We start from the raw sequence: 19,198 nt of genomic DNA, 5'->3' as shown, positions 1-19,198 counted from the left end.
ATGTCTGTTCTTTCCAAGGCACTGGACAAAAATACAGAAGGCCTTTGGAGTGTACTTTTAAAACCGACTGTTAAATTCCTAAAACCACAAATTGCTGGTAGCTATCATGAAACCAATATGGTTCTTTTCACTGCTGCCCACCAAAAACTTTATCTCCATGTATACATAGTAAAAAGGTCTTCCCCTGTTTGCAGCTTTTTTTTTTAGCTCGCTCCAACAAAATCACAGACAATAAAAAATTATTCATGTTTATTTGCATCAAGATGCCTCACAGTCTATCTAATTCTGAACTTGCAAAACACTTTAATTCAATTTTGCAACAACACCAATTAGCCAAACTTAATTTACACAGAAAATAGTCACTCTAGATTAGTGTGATAATTCATTCAAATTTTATAATTTCCTTCCTTGAAAAACTAGAAGCTGAGACATACAATTTAACTATGCATAACATCTACAGTTTCTGACTCAGCAAGCCCAAAGTTGTCTTTGTTCCAAATGACAGTGTCTTTTAGTCCTTTCTCATATTGACACAGATATTTATATAAATATGTACACAAACATATGCACGTGTGTACAAAAATCGGCATCTGTATACTAATACACAGTTTCATGTTTCACTTCACTAGTCAGCAACAGAAATAACAGACACCTAAAGGCTTGCAGGCAACAAGTCAAATACATGCTTATCATTCACAGTTACTGACATGAATCACTGCTTCAGTTCATTGCGCTCAACCAAAAGGCATATCTAAACTTGCAGTACCGCTGGAACAAACGCTTTGCTAAGTAGAGCAAAGCAGTAGTAATATATACCTCAGGTTACCAGAGCTTTTGCAATGTGGAAAAAGGCCAAATTTGTAACAGCAAATACAGGCGCAATTAACTCTACCTTTAACACAGATCTATTACAACGTCAGTATTTACCAAGTATTATCTTCAGTATCCCAATTGCCACTGATTTTCCCTACCAGCAAACAAACTTTAACCTGATTTAATTTAATGACTCATTTTGAAAAAGAACTTCATCTATTTCCAAAAATCTCCTACAGAAGTAATCCATAACATAGAAGTGATTTCAATGACATTGGGAAGAATCACACAACTGCTTGCTTTTAGCTCTAACAAACGATTGTAAAATTATAAAGGAGATTCATTGATATCTCTTCTGAGAATAAATAACAAATAATCCACAGAAGCAAACAGAGAATGTTAACTTTGTGGAGTGATAAATTACATTGTGTTTAAACTTCTATGTAATCTCTTTAGGAAACCTTATGCAAGAATTCAGCCAAATCAGTATCTGCTTGACAAGCAAAAATGTCTTTAAGTCAGATGACACGGATTCTTCAAAACATTTTCCCAGTTTTCAAAGTGCATTGATAAAGATCTTTCCCTTAACTTCCACTATGTAAAAAGTAAAACTACTACACAATCACATGAATCTATAATTCTCACAATCAGCTCTGCCTACTTTTGCAAAAGACTCCCACAACAAAAAAATTAAATCTACAATTCAGTAAAAGCTTGAGTAATAGCTTCCTTTCCTTAAAGATTATGCATGGTAACCTTTGGATGTTTTAACCAATAATTATTAGAGATTGGCTTAAATTGTAAATGCTCTGTCTAAATATGAAATGTTCCCAAAATTTAAGATGACCCTTATAGAAAGCTTGAGATTGAACCCAGTAATATACTATCTATACTGTATTCTTTTTAGACGATACCTTTCTAGGCTACCTACCAGGTGTTACTGTTATAGTGTACATCACCATTAAAAAAATATATATATATAATTCAGCTTCAAAAACATTTTTCTTGGCCACTTATCTCTGTTTTTATCCCATATACAACTCAGCGTTTCAATTTTCTGTGAAACCTACTCCATCAATACATAGTTCATGTCTTTTCATAACAAATATACCATCAAAAAAAACCCCCATATTTCATGACATCTAAGCCTGCAGGAAAAAAATGTATTCCATATAATAATCCATTAATGTAACAATTGTATTTTCAGGGTCCCATCACCACCTATTAACTATTAAAATTTTAGCATTCTAGAATCCATATAATACAAAGAACAGAAATCCTGTTCCTGAAGTTGAACAAAATTTACTTTTCAGAGAGAACTGTAGGGTAAATACACACAAGATCCTATAATAAAAGGTTTGATTTGCCCAATGATTGTCTGAAGCCAAGAAAAAATAGTAGGCAATTGAAATAGATTTAATATTTTCCTTTTTTTAAGGCAACAGTACATTTTATGAACTTTTTAGTTAGTATCAGCCTCTGAATTTATGAATTATCAATACACAAATTTTAATTACAGTTATTACACCATTACAACATAACTTTTTTCTAAAACAAACAAAACATTTTGAGGCTTTCTAATCCTCTTGTGACTAAATACAAGATTTTTTTTCCCTACCTGTAGCAGCATTATCTTTTCTAACTCTGAAAAGTTAGATGATTTCCAGTCACATACAATTGCTTACCATAACATTGTTCAATGTCAAAAAATACAATTCAAAGCTAATGGTAAGATTTTGCAAAAGTTTAAGCTGTTAAATTATTAAACCGCTACATGTGTAAGTTTGATGGATAATGGCTATGCATTCTATATCTTACAGAATGTAAATGTAGCTATTAGTGTGGAAAAAAAATCGGTTTAACACTTTAGTTGAGATGGAAGAAAAAAAGAATAGAGAAAGACATTCAAGAAGCAAAAGGCTTCACACTGAATAAACCAGAGCAGGAAAAAAAAAAAAAAAGGTAGGATATTTGTATAAAGTATTCTAAATATTAGGAAGAAATTTACTCTGTTGTAGCAACAAGGTCTTGCTTCTAGACGACCTTAGGAGTCAAGGAGGTTCTGTTGCAACCACCAGAAGAAGCTAGAGCAATTTTAAACCTGTCTTAAAAAAAAAGCCATTCAAACCTGTTCAGTGGGGATGAATCTGATAGAGCCTGGCCCTGCTGCTCGCAGAGACACACCAGGACCCAGCAGAAAAAGCTACATGGAGCTGTGCCCTGGCAACATCTGGCACAACGGGACCTCAGGGACAGATTCACACCAGGAGTTTCATGGATGCCAGAGCAGCCTTTGAGTGGCTCCCACCTGCACGTGTGGCTTTCTGCTTCCCCTTGGTCAGAAATGGGAACCTGACGTTAGAGTCTGGAAGATGGTCTGCTCTGAGTAAACTGGGTTATTGGTGGTTCCCTTAACTACACCGATATCAGCGTTTTATCCTATTATGCTTAACAAACATATAATCCATCCCATGATGATGGAATTGAAATAAAAATAAAATAGAAACATGTGTCTCCAGTACCATTTTAAGCCAGCAAAATATAAATATCTACTCAGGACCTGCTTCACCTGTACTGTGCAGAGAGAGGATTCAGCTATATAGTGCCATTACTGTAAGTACCCACAACTGTTCTGGGCAGTGGTTTTATGCCTTGTTCAAAACACAGCCGATACTGAAGCCTTGGATTTACAGCCATAACAAGGCACTGGCCCACCGCGAACAGAGAGAAAAGAGAATCCACACCTAAAAGGAAAACATAATTTAATTTCACAGGTGTTTCCATTTCATACCAACCGTTCTACCGATATTAACTGTTACTAACTGATACTTACTGATACTATTAAGCCATAATCTATGAACACGTATGGCCACATTCGACTTCAATTACATAGGTCTAAATCCAAAATATACCTAGTTTTATTCAACTCACTGTTAACAAATAGCAAAATCCATGCTTCATCATCTAATGATGACAAATATAAAGCATGTTACTTATAATAGTGCACCTGTTTTAATCTTACTGTAAATTTATACAGTAACATATTGCACTTTCAGGCAAAAAGTACTGGATTTATCTAGCATATTACTGAATTTCATGTGAAAATAGAATCAAAATATTTGGAGATCCTTTGAATAATACGCCGATACATATAATGATGAAGGCACAAGAACGCACCCATCTTCACAAAGAATTCAGCAATATACTTGAAATAAATTAGAAGAGAAAAACGCATATAAGGGAAATGCAGATCTGAAACTGTAGGAATAAGTAATGAGGTAAAACAAACCTTTAGATTAATGAAGCGAGTTAGTTTCCCCAGGATCAGACTGCTGTTTAATTTTTACTGAAAATTAACACTGCAGGCATATGATCTCAATTCTCAAATAAAAATAAAAAATGATTTAATGGTATTAGTAACTTCTTTTTTTGGAAATTAGTCAACAACTCATCATGGAGTTAGAAAAATAATTCAACAAGGTCTAATTCTATTAATAATGAAAATCACCTTGATATGTATGTTTCTATGGCCACGCTTATTGTGTCTAGAATACAGAAAGATCTTAAAGCGGTCCCAGAATTACCAGCTAATATGAATAGCAGAGACAGTTTTGAAATTGATATTTGGAAAGAACAGTCAAGTCATTTCAAATACAAACCATTCATTTCAACTTCAGCCAAAGAAATCGATAGGCAAGAAAATAGATCTCTCATCAATGAGGTCTACTTCTCTAGATCTATCACTTTGGCATATCTTAGAAATTTTCAGTTGACAACACAGTATATCAGCCTTAAACAAAATTTAAAGAGCAGTACAACAATTTAAACACGATGCTACATCCAAAATTTTAAACCTGCAAACCCCTCCATTTATACACTTAAGACGAGGGATATATTCCCATTACAACCACAGGTCCGAGGAGTGATCTGTCGTTTGATCGCACTATTGTCTTTTTACAGTTTTGATATTTCACCCCAAAACAAAGGAACGATAAGCATTTTATAGCACTACATGTCTGTCCACCACACACTAACAAAAACATTGCTGGTGTACAATGCTATTTCATGGATGTCAGATATATTCTGTTACCTATCACAGCGCTATCTTTTACTGAAATATAGATATTAGTTTTCTCAATCATAACACACAGCATCTCCTTGACTCTTACTTCCTTGAGTAATAGGAAATACCTATATCTAGAAAATAAATATTAGAAAATTGAATTGCTAAGTTTCACCCTTCTCCAGTGCCTCGTAGAGGAAGAAGTAGAACTGAAGCCTTAAATCATCAAATTAAAAAGCCCAGCTTCAAACGACCTTAACTTCCAGGGACAACTTCTGCACGGTGAACACATTAGGACAATTTTACCTGAAAACAGCGTATATGTCAGCCCAGCATCACAGGTGTGAATAGCAGTAAGGAACCAAATTAAATTACAGCAGCCCCTTGAAAAACAAGGCAGCGCTTTTCTCTAAAAGAAGTCACACTAAACACAAGGGACATCTTTCCGAGCAACTCTGGAAAGCAGACAATTTCAGGAGCATCCAGAACTTCTACGGAGGCTTTTGGTGGCCTACTCAGGGAACTGTACTCAGTGCAAGACAGAGTGGCTCCTATTGACCACTGTATTTTTTTACCTATTTCAATAATCAGACATTATAATATTTCCTTTTACATTACAGGAGAACTGGAGGTGCCCAAATGCTCATAAACGTCAGAAGAAATAACTGTTTAACTCTACTTTCCAACTGTGGATTACACACTGTCATGCTGAAGGAAATGAGGCACCTAAATTCCCCCCGAAATGTGGGCCTTAGTAACTTACATCTCACTGCTTTCAGAAATAGCTTTTTACTTCTAACGTTGCCTACATGCTTTTGAAATGCGGAATGACTCTATAAATAATAAAGCAATATTTGAATACAAGTAATGAGTCAGACATTCCTCACCCTTTCTCTCTACTTTCCAGATACATTTGCATGATATAAATTGTATTTAAAAGAACAAAAGCTTAAACATGAGATGGTTTCTGGAAATACAGAACTGCAAAGGAATCATTTGTGCAGCCACTCCGAGATCTTTTTGCAGTTTGTTATCTTCGCGAAGAGCAGTAAAAATAACATGCAATTCAAAGATAAACCCTGCACAGCAAATTACACAAGGATGGTCGTGGGTCAGCCCCAGGATGCATCTGCCCCCATATTCTATCTGTCATGCTGACCAATACCCTCCTGCACCAGCATCAGAGCCCAAACCATCCGGCATAACAGCAAGTATAACCTTTACTTTTGGCCTCTACATCTCATGACGATATGTTGAGTATCACAATGCCAGATAAAATTATTTTTTTTTCTTTCAGTCCACCACCTGGTAGTCAATGGAAGTTTCTTAGTTCTTCAGTAGGAAAAAGGGTGGATAATTGTTCCCTGTGTTTCCTCCACACAATCAACCATTTTCTAGAGCACTACCATATCCATCCTTAGTTGTTTCTTTTCCAATATTACAAGCCCTGTTCTGTTTAAACTCTTGGTTTCTTACCTCTATTGTATACGCTGCCCTTCTCTGAAGCTTCTCTAAGTCTACTGCATTCTTTTTAAGATGGCATGACAAGAACACAAAATTCAACTTTGTTTGACATCTGGTAACTGTTAAGGATTGAGTTGACTTTTTCAGAGACCAATCCACAATGGTTCCAGAACTAATCCTGAGTTTTATATATGACTAATCTGGAGTTATCAGCAAACTTAGTCATTCAGTACTGTTAAATCCCTCTGCAAGTTTGGTCTTTGTTATTTTATAATATTCATTTTTCTGGTTAGCTCTGCACTCATTTATTTTGAGATGCTCCTCCAGACTCCTGTCCCCTTCCTTCATTGAGAACATCTGCAGTGTGACACAGCCTCCCTTGCAGGGAACACCCTAGTTTCTGAAATACTTGAAAAACGTTTACTGGTCGTTTATAGTTTACTCTTCCATTTCAATCGTACTTTCACTTTTTAAGGGAGGTTGGGGATTTTCGAGAACCCTCTTACAGTCTTCCTGAACCTCCAATGGAAGTAAAACTGTTTAACAGTTTGTCAGTTATTTGCTTGTCACACAAATTTACAAAACCCAAAATCTCCTAAGAGTAAATTCATGACTGAAACCAATGGCAGATCCTGCAACTAAATTATTTGCAATGAGATAATTTCCCTAGCTCCTCAATGCAATAATTTCTTACTTTGAAAGCTACTGCATAAGGGTCCACATGGTTCATTACACAAGCAGCAGGGAGTCCCTCCTTGAGAGAATGAAGGACAAAAAAATGGCAGCCTAGCTGTATTTTGCCTCTAGTCCTTGATTTAAAAAGCTGATGGGAAAATTTGAGTCTAATTCTAAAAATATAATTAACTCTGACAGTCTAATAAGAATTTTAGAAAATTGTTCTTTTGAAAAGCATGTGAGGATAAAAATTATTTTTTGCTCTAAGTAGATATTGTACTAGAATGCATTGTACCTGTCTTCATGTGCTATAATTTACACACATATATGCATACACATAAGTTATGATCAGCGAATCATAACTTGTGATAAATTTGTTCCCTGAATTAGAAGGCTGTTCAGAATGGGAAAGTTTTCAACATAACAAAATGTGGTCAAAGCTTATTTTCTTGTAAACAAGAAAAAGAACTGGAGGATACATTCAGCAGCTAACATGTTCTGAGCTCATAGCAAGGGCTTGTGAACTACTTCTGTATCTTTTTCTCTGAAGAGTTTGAAATTACCAATCTTTGTGAAATCTTGGGAAAAAAAAAAAAACAAACCCAAAACACCAATCAATTTTCTACTACTTACAAAGACTGTCCTTCATCAGTCAGCCCCTAAAGGAAACAATATGCCTGGTTTTTAAGATTTCTCATTAACAGATAATTACAATTTTTTTTCCAAAGCATTATTGACTGTATCATGATTGTGCTTGGTTTTTATTTTTTTAAAGGAGATAATTTATTAAATAATAGTTATGCTAAAATTCTCACAAGAAAAGAAATTAATAAAATTCAGTAATGGTACTATATGCCTTTTCTAAAAAAAAAAATAATAAATTAATCCACATATAACAGATTCTATTACTTCAAATTAATTTTCATGTTCCAATGACCCTTAGCAAATTCAGATTAGAAAGCCCAATGGCACGGTAATAATGGATTAAGTTGATTTATTATGTTTTCCTATTTACACAATTCCAGCATGCTCTGTATTGTTCATTAATTTTGATTGGTGATAAAATTTATATAGATACTTGTAGTTTTTCCCTTAAATAATTAGTGAGTCCCCCATCAAACACATTGCTCTGTGATTATACTCGATTTAACCATTATTCCAACCCTACAAAGAACAATAGCTTCTTCAGTAACATTGAAGGGCTTGTCAAGTAGAAAAGAATGTGTTGAGGAAAGGCTGTTAAGCCAAACACTTGCTTCTTTAGTCTGGTCCCCTAAAAAACCCAGCATTAAGTGATTATGCTGTCTGATCCATTTTAAGCCTATTGGCTAGTTTCAATCAAATTCAACCAGAAAAAAAAATCCAAGATACAGTGTTCCTAAAAGTTCCATGCAAATTATAGCCATGTAAAGCGAAAAGACCTACTAAAACCTGCAGAGACAGAAAGGTAGGAAGAATTTCTGTTTTGCAAATGAATATCCATTGCCCAGTCAGGTTAGCCATAGCTCCAGGACGTGCTCTCTCTTATCCCAGTTTGAAATGCCAGAAAGTAGAAAACACCAGTGGTGCTGAGGGCACTTTGGGATGATTTAGGGTCATTGTGCTTGAGGTGTTATCACAGGTAGGAGGACCTGGCAACCAGCCTTCATCAATTTAATAGCTCAATGAAAATACTTGTAATATATTGTAAATCAGGTTTGAACATGAATTTGTTAAATTAAAATAGCCGCTGAATTCAAGTTGTAGCCACACTCAGCTACATTCACACTTCCTCATTGTTTTTGCAATTCTAATAGGTAAAAAAATATATTAAGACACATGTTATTGGATTATAGTGATCATTACTACTTTCAATTTCTGGACTTCATTGTTGTACAGATTTCTATTATCAAAATTCATTCTCATTTCCAACAAGTACAATTGAACATGTAAGCTTAATAGTTTTGCCCATGCATTGTAGAAACGAACAGAAAAACTTCTGAAGCAGTGCAAAAATACTTACTATAATCAAAAAAAAGAGAAAAATTTGAACCTTGATAAAAATTCTATATTCCAAATCTACTTGAATAATTTTCCCTACAAACACAGTGAAATAAACTATAACCTGATATGAACATGATCAGCTTAGTTCATGCTTCCTTCAAGCATCCTTTTTTGCCCCTGCAATCTCCCCAGACGGTTGGCCTGATCAAAAATCCTTTCCCACCTTTGATGCAAGAATTTCTGTTAGCTTCAATTTGCTTAAGGTCCGACATCGTTGTGCAATGATACAGAAAAATGCTGTAGTATATGCTCAACAAACAGACTGCCACTCCATGGCAGTGCTGAGTGATGAGAACAAGCTTATAAAGACTGTTGCACCTCAGCTTAAACCACAACTCAAGCTAAATAAAATTGCTAAAATAACATGCTGGCAAAATTGTGCAAACATTTTGAGTCATTTCAATTCTTAGATAGAATTTGTATAAATATTTATTCCATGTTATTCACCTGTTCTTCAGAAATAGGAGACAGATAGTAGCATGGCAGGAAAATAAGATTTGGAAGAAAAACAATGCTACCGATACTTGTTGATATAAGAGCAGATGAAACTGGGAGACTTTCCAATAGAAGCAATATGTTCCACAGCAGCATCTCATAGATTAAAATGGGAGAAAAAGCACATAAAAAGTCAATAGCATTGACCAAGAGGAGAGTACATGAAAGTCTGGATATGTGTGTACAATCCCATACTCATTGTTATACATCTCTGAGTATTTATGTGTATATAAATAAAACATGGAGTGCATGATCCCTGTATTTAAATTTAAAATATATAAATTCCAATAATTGGCATGACTTCATAAACAGCTTCAGAAAATTTAAAGAATATGATGACCAAACCAAAAATCAACACTCTTATTAATTTAATTACAGAACATTGGAAAGCAGGTTAATCCAAAAATACAGTTGTCTGAATTTTCATTTGCCCTTGCTTAAGCAATGTTTCAATGGCAGAAAGTAATCATTCTCTTTCTGAGGGATTTTAAGGAGAGTGGTCAAACTACAATGTTCTTTTCAAAAGATAAAGAAAAGGGAAATGGAGATTTCTGTAAGTGAAAATTTTAGTTCAACAATGGATCATTGATTACAGTAAAATAATTCATATTTTTACATATTTGACCTTGAACAAAAGATAGGTGGAGTAGAGCAACATTTACTTCAAAATGACATATTATTAACTATGATAAAAGACATCAGCTCGTCTTTAAATAAGGTAAGGCAAACATTATACACTTAAAAGTGCAAAGATACCAAAAGTCATTTCGTCAAGTCGATAAGGTCCTCTACTGACAGATAGGAGCAGTCTCAGATTCCCAGGCCCTGATCCTCATAGGAGACTTCAACCACCCCAATACCTGCTGAAAGGACAAACAGCAATCCAGGAGGGTCCTGCATTGATGATATCTTCCTCCTCCAAGTGATAGAGGAGGCAGCGAGGAAGAGGTGCTCTGCTGGACCTCAAACTTGCCAACGAGGGACTTGTTGGGAATGTGAAGGTCAAAGGCATTCTTGGCTGCAGTGACCATGAAATGGTAGAGTTCAGGATCCTGAGGGTAGGGAGGCAAATAAAAAGGAAGCTCGCTACACCCTAGACTTAAGGAGAACAGGCTTTTGCCACTTTAAAGATATCCTTGAGTCCTGTGGGAAGAGGAGCCCAAGAAAGCTGGTTAATGTTCAAGGATCGTCTCCTCCAAGCTCAAGAGCACTCCATACCAATGAATAGGAAGTCAGACAAAAATGCCAGCAGGCCTGTGTGGATGAACAAGGAGCTCCTGGCCAAACTCAAACACAAAAAGGAAGTATACAGAGGGTGTAAGTAAGGATGGGTAACCTGGAAGGACTAAAGACACATTATCCGAGCATCTGGGGAAAAAGAAAGGAAAGCTAAAGCCCAAATGGAATTGAACCTGACTAGGGATCTCAAAGACAAGAAGAAGGGCTTCCCTTAATACATAGATGACAAAAAGACAAATAGGGAAAACGTGGACCCATTGCTGAATGAGCTGGGGGACTAGGTTACACAGGACATGGAAAAGGAGGAGGTACTGAATGCTTTCTTTGCCTCAGTCTTTACTAGCAAGACTGGCTTTCAGGAATCCCAGAGACCAGAGGGAAAAATCTAGATCAAGGAAGATCTTCCACCCCTGGTGGAAGAGGATCAGTTTGGGGAACACTTAAGTAAACGGGACGTACAAAAGTCCATGGGCCCTGATGGGATGCACCCACAAGTGCTGAGGGAGTTGGCAGACGCCATTGCAAGGGCATATTCGATAATCTTTGATAGATAATAGCATATTGGAGAAGTGTGCAAAGACTGGAGGAAAACAAATGTCGCTCCTAACTTCAGGAAGGGCAAGGAGGAGAATCCAGGGAACTACAGGCCAGTCAGCCTCACCTCAATCCCTGGAAATATTATGGAGGACCTAATCTTAGAAACCACTTCCAGGCACATTAATGACAAGAAAGCGCAACTTTTGTATTGGAAAGGGAAAGGAAAAATGTTTACTGAATTAAATCACAGCTGCCTTTATAGACTTTGGCATCATACTCCTTCACCTACCCTATTGATCTGTTACTATACATCACTCTAAAATGCAAGAGAGAAAATTCAAAAGAATCATCATCCATGTATGATAAAACCAAGAGAAAACCACAAAAGGTTAAAATTAGTTAGTAATCATTGAAGAGATCCAGCAGGTAGCCGGAAGGAAGAAAATAACTATTGTTTCCTGAGCAACAGCTATTTACTCTACCTTACAGATGAGCCATACATAATACATACCATTTTTCCTTCTGGAAATGCTCTGCCAACCATTTTTTCTTAATACCACTTTAACAAGCCACAGCTAGTAATATCAAATTTGTCACCAGTCCAGCCCACAAAATGCCTTTATTAAAGTCTTTCATTAATGGAAGTACCAAGGTTGACAGTATGACAGTATTTAGCTTGTAAATTGGCAGAGATAAGTTATTTTTCTTCCCAAAATGTCATTCATTTGGATACCGCTTTATATTACACTATACACTTGCTAACAACTGACTTTGCATAATAGGAAACCTAAGGAATAATTTGGAATGAAACAGGAAAATGATTGGATGGAGAAGGTACGGTATTCAGATAACAAACAGATCACATCCAAAGCAGTATGAATCAACAGCGATCAAATAAATATCTTAATTGATTTAAAGGAAGCTCTATGGTCATGTTCTCTCCACTGACCTCTATACTCTGCAGATCTCATCTGCTTGCTAGCAACATATTAACACAGCACATGGCTGAGTAACGCTGGATAAGTCTGTTGCATTTGTCATCCTACTTAAAAGGAAGTGTTACAGTAAGTAGATTTGCAAGAAGGAGTTTTACAAATGAAAGGTACCAAGCAAACAGAAGTCCTAGATCCAAATACTCAGTTTCACCAATCTGAGATTACAGTATTAGGCCATTTTAAGGTTAAAATTTGCCCCTACTAAGAATTCAGAGATTAAGGGTTTGCTCAAAAGTATACATTCAGACATATTTCAAACAACTGAATTAAAGTAAGACAGAGAAAAGTCAAAGTGGATAAGAAAAAACTTTCCGTTAGTCAACTCAGGTTATAGAATCATCCTGGAAGATTGTAAAGATAAAATTTAACAAAAAATCAGCATAGTTTCATGAAAACTATGGAGGATTGAGTCAGGGAATGGCAAATTAATAACTATTATTCTGCATCCCTTGAAAGGGCTTTCTGGCTGCTGCTGTCGATGGCATTCCCATCCATAGTATCTCAGTAAGCCCTGGTACAGAATCACACCGTATGTGTGATTCTCAAAACATGAGCCTGGGGACTTAATTGGGTCAAGAAAGCTGGAACAGGCCTGGAGTTTTGGGGAGATTCTTTGGGTTTGCTTTTGCAAAACTGTAATTAACCATTTAAGGAAAAAAAAAAAAGAATTATGGAAAGGTGTCTTAACATTGGGCATCATTAGATGAAATAGCTGTTGCATCTAAAAATAATCCAAATATTTTCCTTAAACTTGAGTCTAAAATTCAATTAGTGCGTCAATGAAAAAATAGTTGCCAGGGGTTTATTTCATCTTAGTTACTTTACATAGGTAATTTACTGGCAAGGACAGGCTTTTTTCCCCTGTACCTTCATCTACAACACAGTTTAAGATACCAACTTCTGAGATCAAAGTTAACACAAACAATGTGACAGTTAAACTGTAGTATACTTTACTGAACAGCTTCAGAGCATAAAATCTCTTCTGTTTGGTGCTCTCCTTAAGGTCATCAGCATGATTTATTATGAAGCAGGAAATTAGGTACTGGATATTTCAATATTAGGCAGAAAATTTAATTCCATCGTTGCCATAGAACTGTTTTATCTCCAACAAACTGGTAACCATAGTAACTAGATTAGAAAGCATTCCTCAAATGTTTTAAAATTCTTTTATTCTTATTAATGACAACAAACACTGAAAAATAATGGTCAATTCTTATTATTTTCCAGTTTTCCAAGGCGACTGCTGCTCAAGTGGGATTCTTCTGAGAGATCTTAAGTAAACAGAAGTATTTTAACAAGGCTTTCCATTAGAATTCTGTTAGCTTAAAGAGAACAAATGTATTGTGTTGGAATTGTTTATGTGACTATCAATATTTTTTAAAAAAGGGAAATTTGAAGAGAGACCTTTCCAAAAAAGAGATAAATTTGAAGTGCTGTTTTCATTTAATGGTTTGTTAGGACATCAAATACATATCCTTTAATGAAAATTAATATGCTGTAGTTTAATAATTCATGTACTTGCATCGAAAGCCCTTTAATTTAATGGAGTGCTGTTCATTTCATTACATTCATTGCTGAGGTAGGTTGGTATTTTTCCATGAAGGTCAGAAGTGTGCCATTCTTTCATGCAAGCCGTGAATTTGATCAGATGTTAAACTCTGACATCTCCAACAGTCCGTTCAGGTCCAACTCAGCAGGGTATTACACATTTTCAAGAACACTAGAATAGCAGGAAACCTCTAGGTGTCTGTTCTTTCAGGATCAGAAGCAGATGTATTATGCAACTGTGATTGTATATTTATCAAACTTTGTACTCCCTCCTCAGTACTTCTGTTGGAAATTAATTCCTCTTCTCTGGGGATCAGAAACTTTTCTTCTAATCTTCCACCAGAATTTATATCCATTAGTTATTATGCCAGTGTATTCCTTTTGCTTATATCATTAGACTCACTCAGGATTTACAGAAAACAGTTACTGTGCTAGGCTGAACAAATTGAGCTCACATATATTTCTGCCCAATCTTACTGTACTAGTCCCATAACTTGATTTTTCTCTAATCCCAACCTTTTTTCTTGCTGGATTAGAAAGAGCTATTGCCTACATAGAATGATAGACACACTTCTGCATACTTTAGCTGAGTGGTCTCCTTATACGCCATCAGACTTTTATGCAAGAAACCAATGTTCCTTGTAAGCAAGTAATTCCATCTACTCTCTGAAAAAGGTCCCCACCCTGCAATGTTTCCCATGAGCCAATCATTCCAACATCTCCCTGATGGCACCATTTATTCAGCTGTCACTGAAATTTCTTGCCTTCTGGACAAGTCAGAATTCTTGCTGACAACCACCTCTTCTTTTCTGAGCATACTCTTTGGAACAGCCTGGTCACTACATCTGATGTGGTAATGGCTTGAAAACAACCAAACAGATACTAAAAATTAATTTTAAAAAATCCACTGGATTTTTTCTGTAGACCTCACACCCACTTCTAATTCCATAGTAAGAAATAAAGTCTCTCTGCATCATTTTTAGCAAGTGACGTGAAAATTCAGACCAAGAACTGAGATTCAAACCTTTACCAACTGAGAAGTTGGTAAGGAGTCACACAGATCTCTCTCTTGCGGTTGGAAAGTCTTTTAGGTACAGCGCCTCTGTTCTGCACATCATTCTATTCTCTGTCAGCACACACCATTATCTTCCAGACTGGGACACCCAGTCTAGCTAGGTCCTTTCCCTCCTCTTCTCTTTAGACTCTGTCTCCCCTCTCCCTTATTTTTGCCTGATTTTCCAGTAGAACAAATACACTTCTCAATTCAGCTTTTATTTTACTGTTGCTCTTGTTCTTCTGTTGTCACGTCCTCCTGTATCTACAATCCTTTTCTCTAGGCTGCCTTCAAAGGTTGGTGGATCATAATCATATCTCCTGATACTTCTGTCACCTTCTCTTCAAACTTTTGCCTGAAGTTTGGCATTTTTTTCCAGCTGCGTCTTTAGTACTTAACACTGCTCTTCTGTGAAGCATATAATTTATCATATATAAATAGCCTCAATCAGATAGCCACTCAAAAATAATAAGCTTCCAGCAGCTTTTACATTCAGTTATCTTCATTTTCCTCCCCTCTTCAGTTTTTTTTCCTGTTGCTGCATTAACAGACAAGCTGTGTTTTCTCTTTGCCTTAAATTCACAGCTCGGAGGAGGGGGAAAAAACCAACCTCTTCATAGATCTTAAAGATTTCTATCTTGATTGCTAGCCTGCACTACTTTTTCTCTCGAGCTTTTGTTTAGGTCAGTCCTGCCATCTAATTGTCATTTGGCAGCTAATTGTCCTTCAGCCCAGATCAGAGGCAGGGAATATATATACGTTACCTGATGCAAAATATCTGAACAAACAACCCCTCTTCTTCCAAAAGGACAAAACAGTCAAGTAATAGAGAAACAAAATCTCTTACTGGCAAAAAATAAGGTTTACCTTTTTTTTCATTCAGCACTAGTTTCCTCCAAAGTTTACTGTGTACCTCTCTCTGTCTTCTGGCCTTCACTGAACCAATTTTTACCAGGCCGCTCACAGCTTCAAGATCTTATGCGTTAACAATTAAAAAACTCATTCTTATGAATCACAGGTTCATTGTATGTCGATCAATAAAATCCATAGCAAATCCTTTCAGCCTATATTAATACACTCTCACTCTGCAGATGTCCATCTCTTCTAATGTCTGGAAGAAGAGCTGCACTTTGAGCTCTCTGTTAGCGTAAGGATTAAACTTCAAAAAGTACCATCATGCAGTTCATCCCCACAGCTAAAGTGGGCCTGCAGACTGTCATCAAACAGATGCATAGAACCACCTCTCTTAAGTTAGTCTTAGAAAACATTTCCATAGCGTAGTGACGAATAACCTATCCTCATAATGACAAGATAATCCTGCATCCCACTGTTTTGTACTTCATTTGACGTGATGTGGACAAATAAACCGGAAAAGTAACATATGGAGAGAGACTAAAAATTCAATATCATATCCCTGTGCTATATCAGCAAGAGCTAAACAAAACACATCAATAACAGTCAACAGTTGTAGCCTGGGCCATCTGGTCACAAAGACCCATATTACCAAGACTGTATTAAAATATTTTAATCTCACTATTTTCCCTCAGGAATGAAGGATAATATGCAAAAGCTTAAATTCTGCTAAAAGGTGAGATTCCTCTACCTACAAGCACAGCACGTCTATGATAGTTATTTAATTAAGAGATAGCCTAATGAAGGGTGTGCAAACAGTAAGGCAATAGACTCATTCCTAAGTGGTTATGGCTGGAACGCCACTAACAGCACAGAGAACAGCCTCCACACATGTATTCCCTTCTTAAGTTAAATACTATTTTGAATTTTTGTAATTAACTAAAACAAACCAATTTTTTCACTTGTCCAGTGCAATATCTCCTCCCTGATTTATATTACCAAACCTTAATGAATAAAGTCTCCTAAAATCCCCACAGGTTTTTTTTTTTTCGTTTATGCTTTTGTTTCCCAATTGTGAAATAAAACGTGATTATTTGTTGTCTCCCTGCTCTCCTATTTTTGCGCATCTGCCCAGCTCCCAGCTAAGTGCCCAGCTCAACTGTTGGTGGCTGCTGTGATCGCTTCCAACCAACCATGTGCATTTCCAGGCAACATAGTGTGGGTTGGAAATCAAGAGGCAATCAGGACAGATGAATAAACTACACTGGTAATTTGATAAAGCAGATGAAAAAAAACAGATGAACATAACACACTCAGGGTGCAACCAGAAACCTAACTTTTATGTAGACTTCCAAACATGATGGTATCAAACAGAACTAGTCATATCTGAAATTATCACTATCCTATATTTCATTCAGTCAGGAAAGCTTCACGTTCCTGAATAACAGAAAATGTAGCAAAGTACAGTAACAAAGATGAAAGTAAAACAAAACCTGGAATTATTTTTTACACAGGAAAATGTGTGCTTATTCCCTACCCACCCCCCCATATTCCTTGTTCCTAAATGTTGCTATTACTATGTTTATTACTATGCCTGAATAAAACATAAAGTGTCCCACTGTGCAATCTCACAGCGATTTGACTGGAAATGCCCATTAGAGGAGCTCAGAAGGACACTATTCACGGTGTTGGGTCGACAGGGTGAGTCCTTGTGAGCCCCCACAGTATGTTCCCATCACAGCAAACCTACAGGAGTTCTCAGCCCTGGCTGCTGGCAGTTACATGACAGAAGTTGGAGCCAGAAGCTGCTTTCTTTTCTTCTTCCTTCCTATTTTTTTAAATTCTATTATAACATGCGAATTACCCATTCTCTGTATGTTCTCTCTTTTGCCCAAAACACTATAGAAACCGCCGCTACAAAATACATCTGCAATGTCCCTTCACAGCAATTACAACAGACCAGACATGGCCAAGTTTAAGTTCAAGAGAAATTCATACATATCAGAAGCTGCAGTTCCTCAGCACATGTAGTGCCCTGTCGAGGCTTCTGAAGATAAGCCCCAAAATAATGAGGAAGAGGAAATGCATTTCTCATGCCTCACAGAAATGGGCGCCTAAATAGATTTTTGCAAATTCATGAGGCTACGTACAGTTCACAATAAACTTCTAAAGTTAAATGAGACAGATGAACTTTTTCTGCAGTTTGTGCAGGGTCTGAAACAAGTACATGAATCGGGTGTCTAAGGCTCTCTAGAGTAGTGCAGACTATTCTATTTCTGAAGAGTTCATGACATGTCTTATGTAAGATCCATGACATGTCAAAAAGACCTAAAATCATTGCTTTTATTTTCAGCATTGACTCCTACTGAATTTTTTAGTTAGGGAACAATAAACTCTTCCCTACCATCAGTACGTCTGAGGCTCCAAACCCTTTTTTTATGCTTTGCTAAGCATTCAGTTGCAAATTACTGCAGTTGACTTAGAATATTTATTCCATTATTTTAGATATCTCCAAATTTTTTTATCTCACTTGACACATATACACTCTATGTGTATTGCAAGTCTACTTGCAAGAGACTATAGCCAAAATACTCATGTCTAGATTCTAAAATTAGAAATATAATGAAAAAAATCATATTTAAAGACTTGATGACAGCTTAAAGTATTTCAAGGTGCTGATCATTTGCAGTTGCTATAATTGAAACACTAGTTGAGGATAGGTATATCTTAGGGCCTTTGAAAAACAGAGTGCCAGATGCTTTTACGCTTCTGTGTTTGTACATTATCCAATACACTTAACTTGTGATCCCTGACTAGCATTTCAGAAATGATAAAAAATCAAGGTGACAAGATGCTAGGAAAACATTTAAGTACAAATAGGACCCGATTCATCTTGTTCTGCTTAAGGAACCTCAGTTACCAGGACTAGCGTTCTAAACTCCCAATAAAAATACTTAATGAAGGCACTTCTAGAGAGCAACTCGGGCTACCCCAGATCTAAAAATTCAGTTTTCATGAGCAGTAGGGGTGGAAGGGGGCAGGTACAGATAAAACAATTTAAAAAAGAAAAAAAAGGAAGACTATAGATCTGTGGATAAGTAACCTTTCTAATTCTCTCGCTGCCTTAACATTGTACTACAAAAGTCTTAAAAATTAACTAGTTATCACTAACATATTAACCAACAATATTTACCTCAGTTATTGATCTCAAATACTGAAATGCGACGGGAAAAGTTCAGAACTGGCTTTAGAAAGTTTAGGACACATTAAAAAATACTTCAGAAAGCTAGAAAAACTTGCAAAAATTCATAAAATCAGTATAAATTATTGATAGGGATAGGGGAGAAAATGAAATCTTCACAGATTATTCTTTCTTTTTACTGATAGGAAAACAACTTTTCCTAATTATTAAAGTAACTT

General features: G+C 36.3%; 1 protein-coding gene across 2 annotated transcripts in view; it reads right to left on the bottom strand.

The window, feature by feature from the left end:
* The window catches only part of CDH13 (cadherin 13), a gene marked incomplete at its 3' end in the record, with an annotated part of 498,288 nt that overhangs the window by 272,560 nt on the left and 206,530 nt on the right, over positions 1–19,198 (bottom strand). The window lies entirely within an intron of this gene.

Source organism: Vanellus vanellus (genome assembly GCF_965231255.1).
Source record: "Vanellus vanellus genome assembly, chromosome: 12".
NCBI classification, from domain to species: domain Eukaryota; kingdom Metazoa; phylum Chordata; class Aves; order Charadriiformes; family Charadriidae; genus Vanellus; species Vanellus vanellus.
The sequence above is the reverse complement of the archived record's forward strand: the minus strand, read 5'-3'. Positions and strand labels throughout refer to the sequence as shown.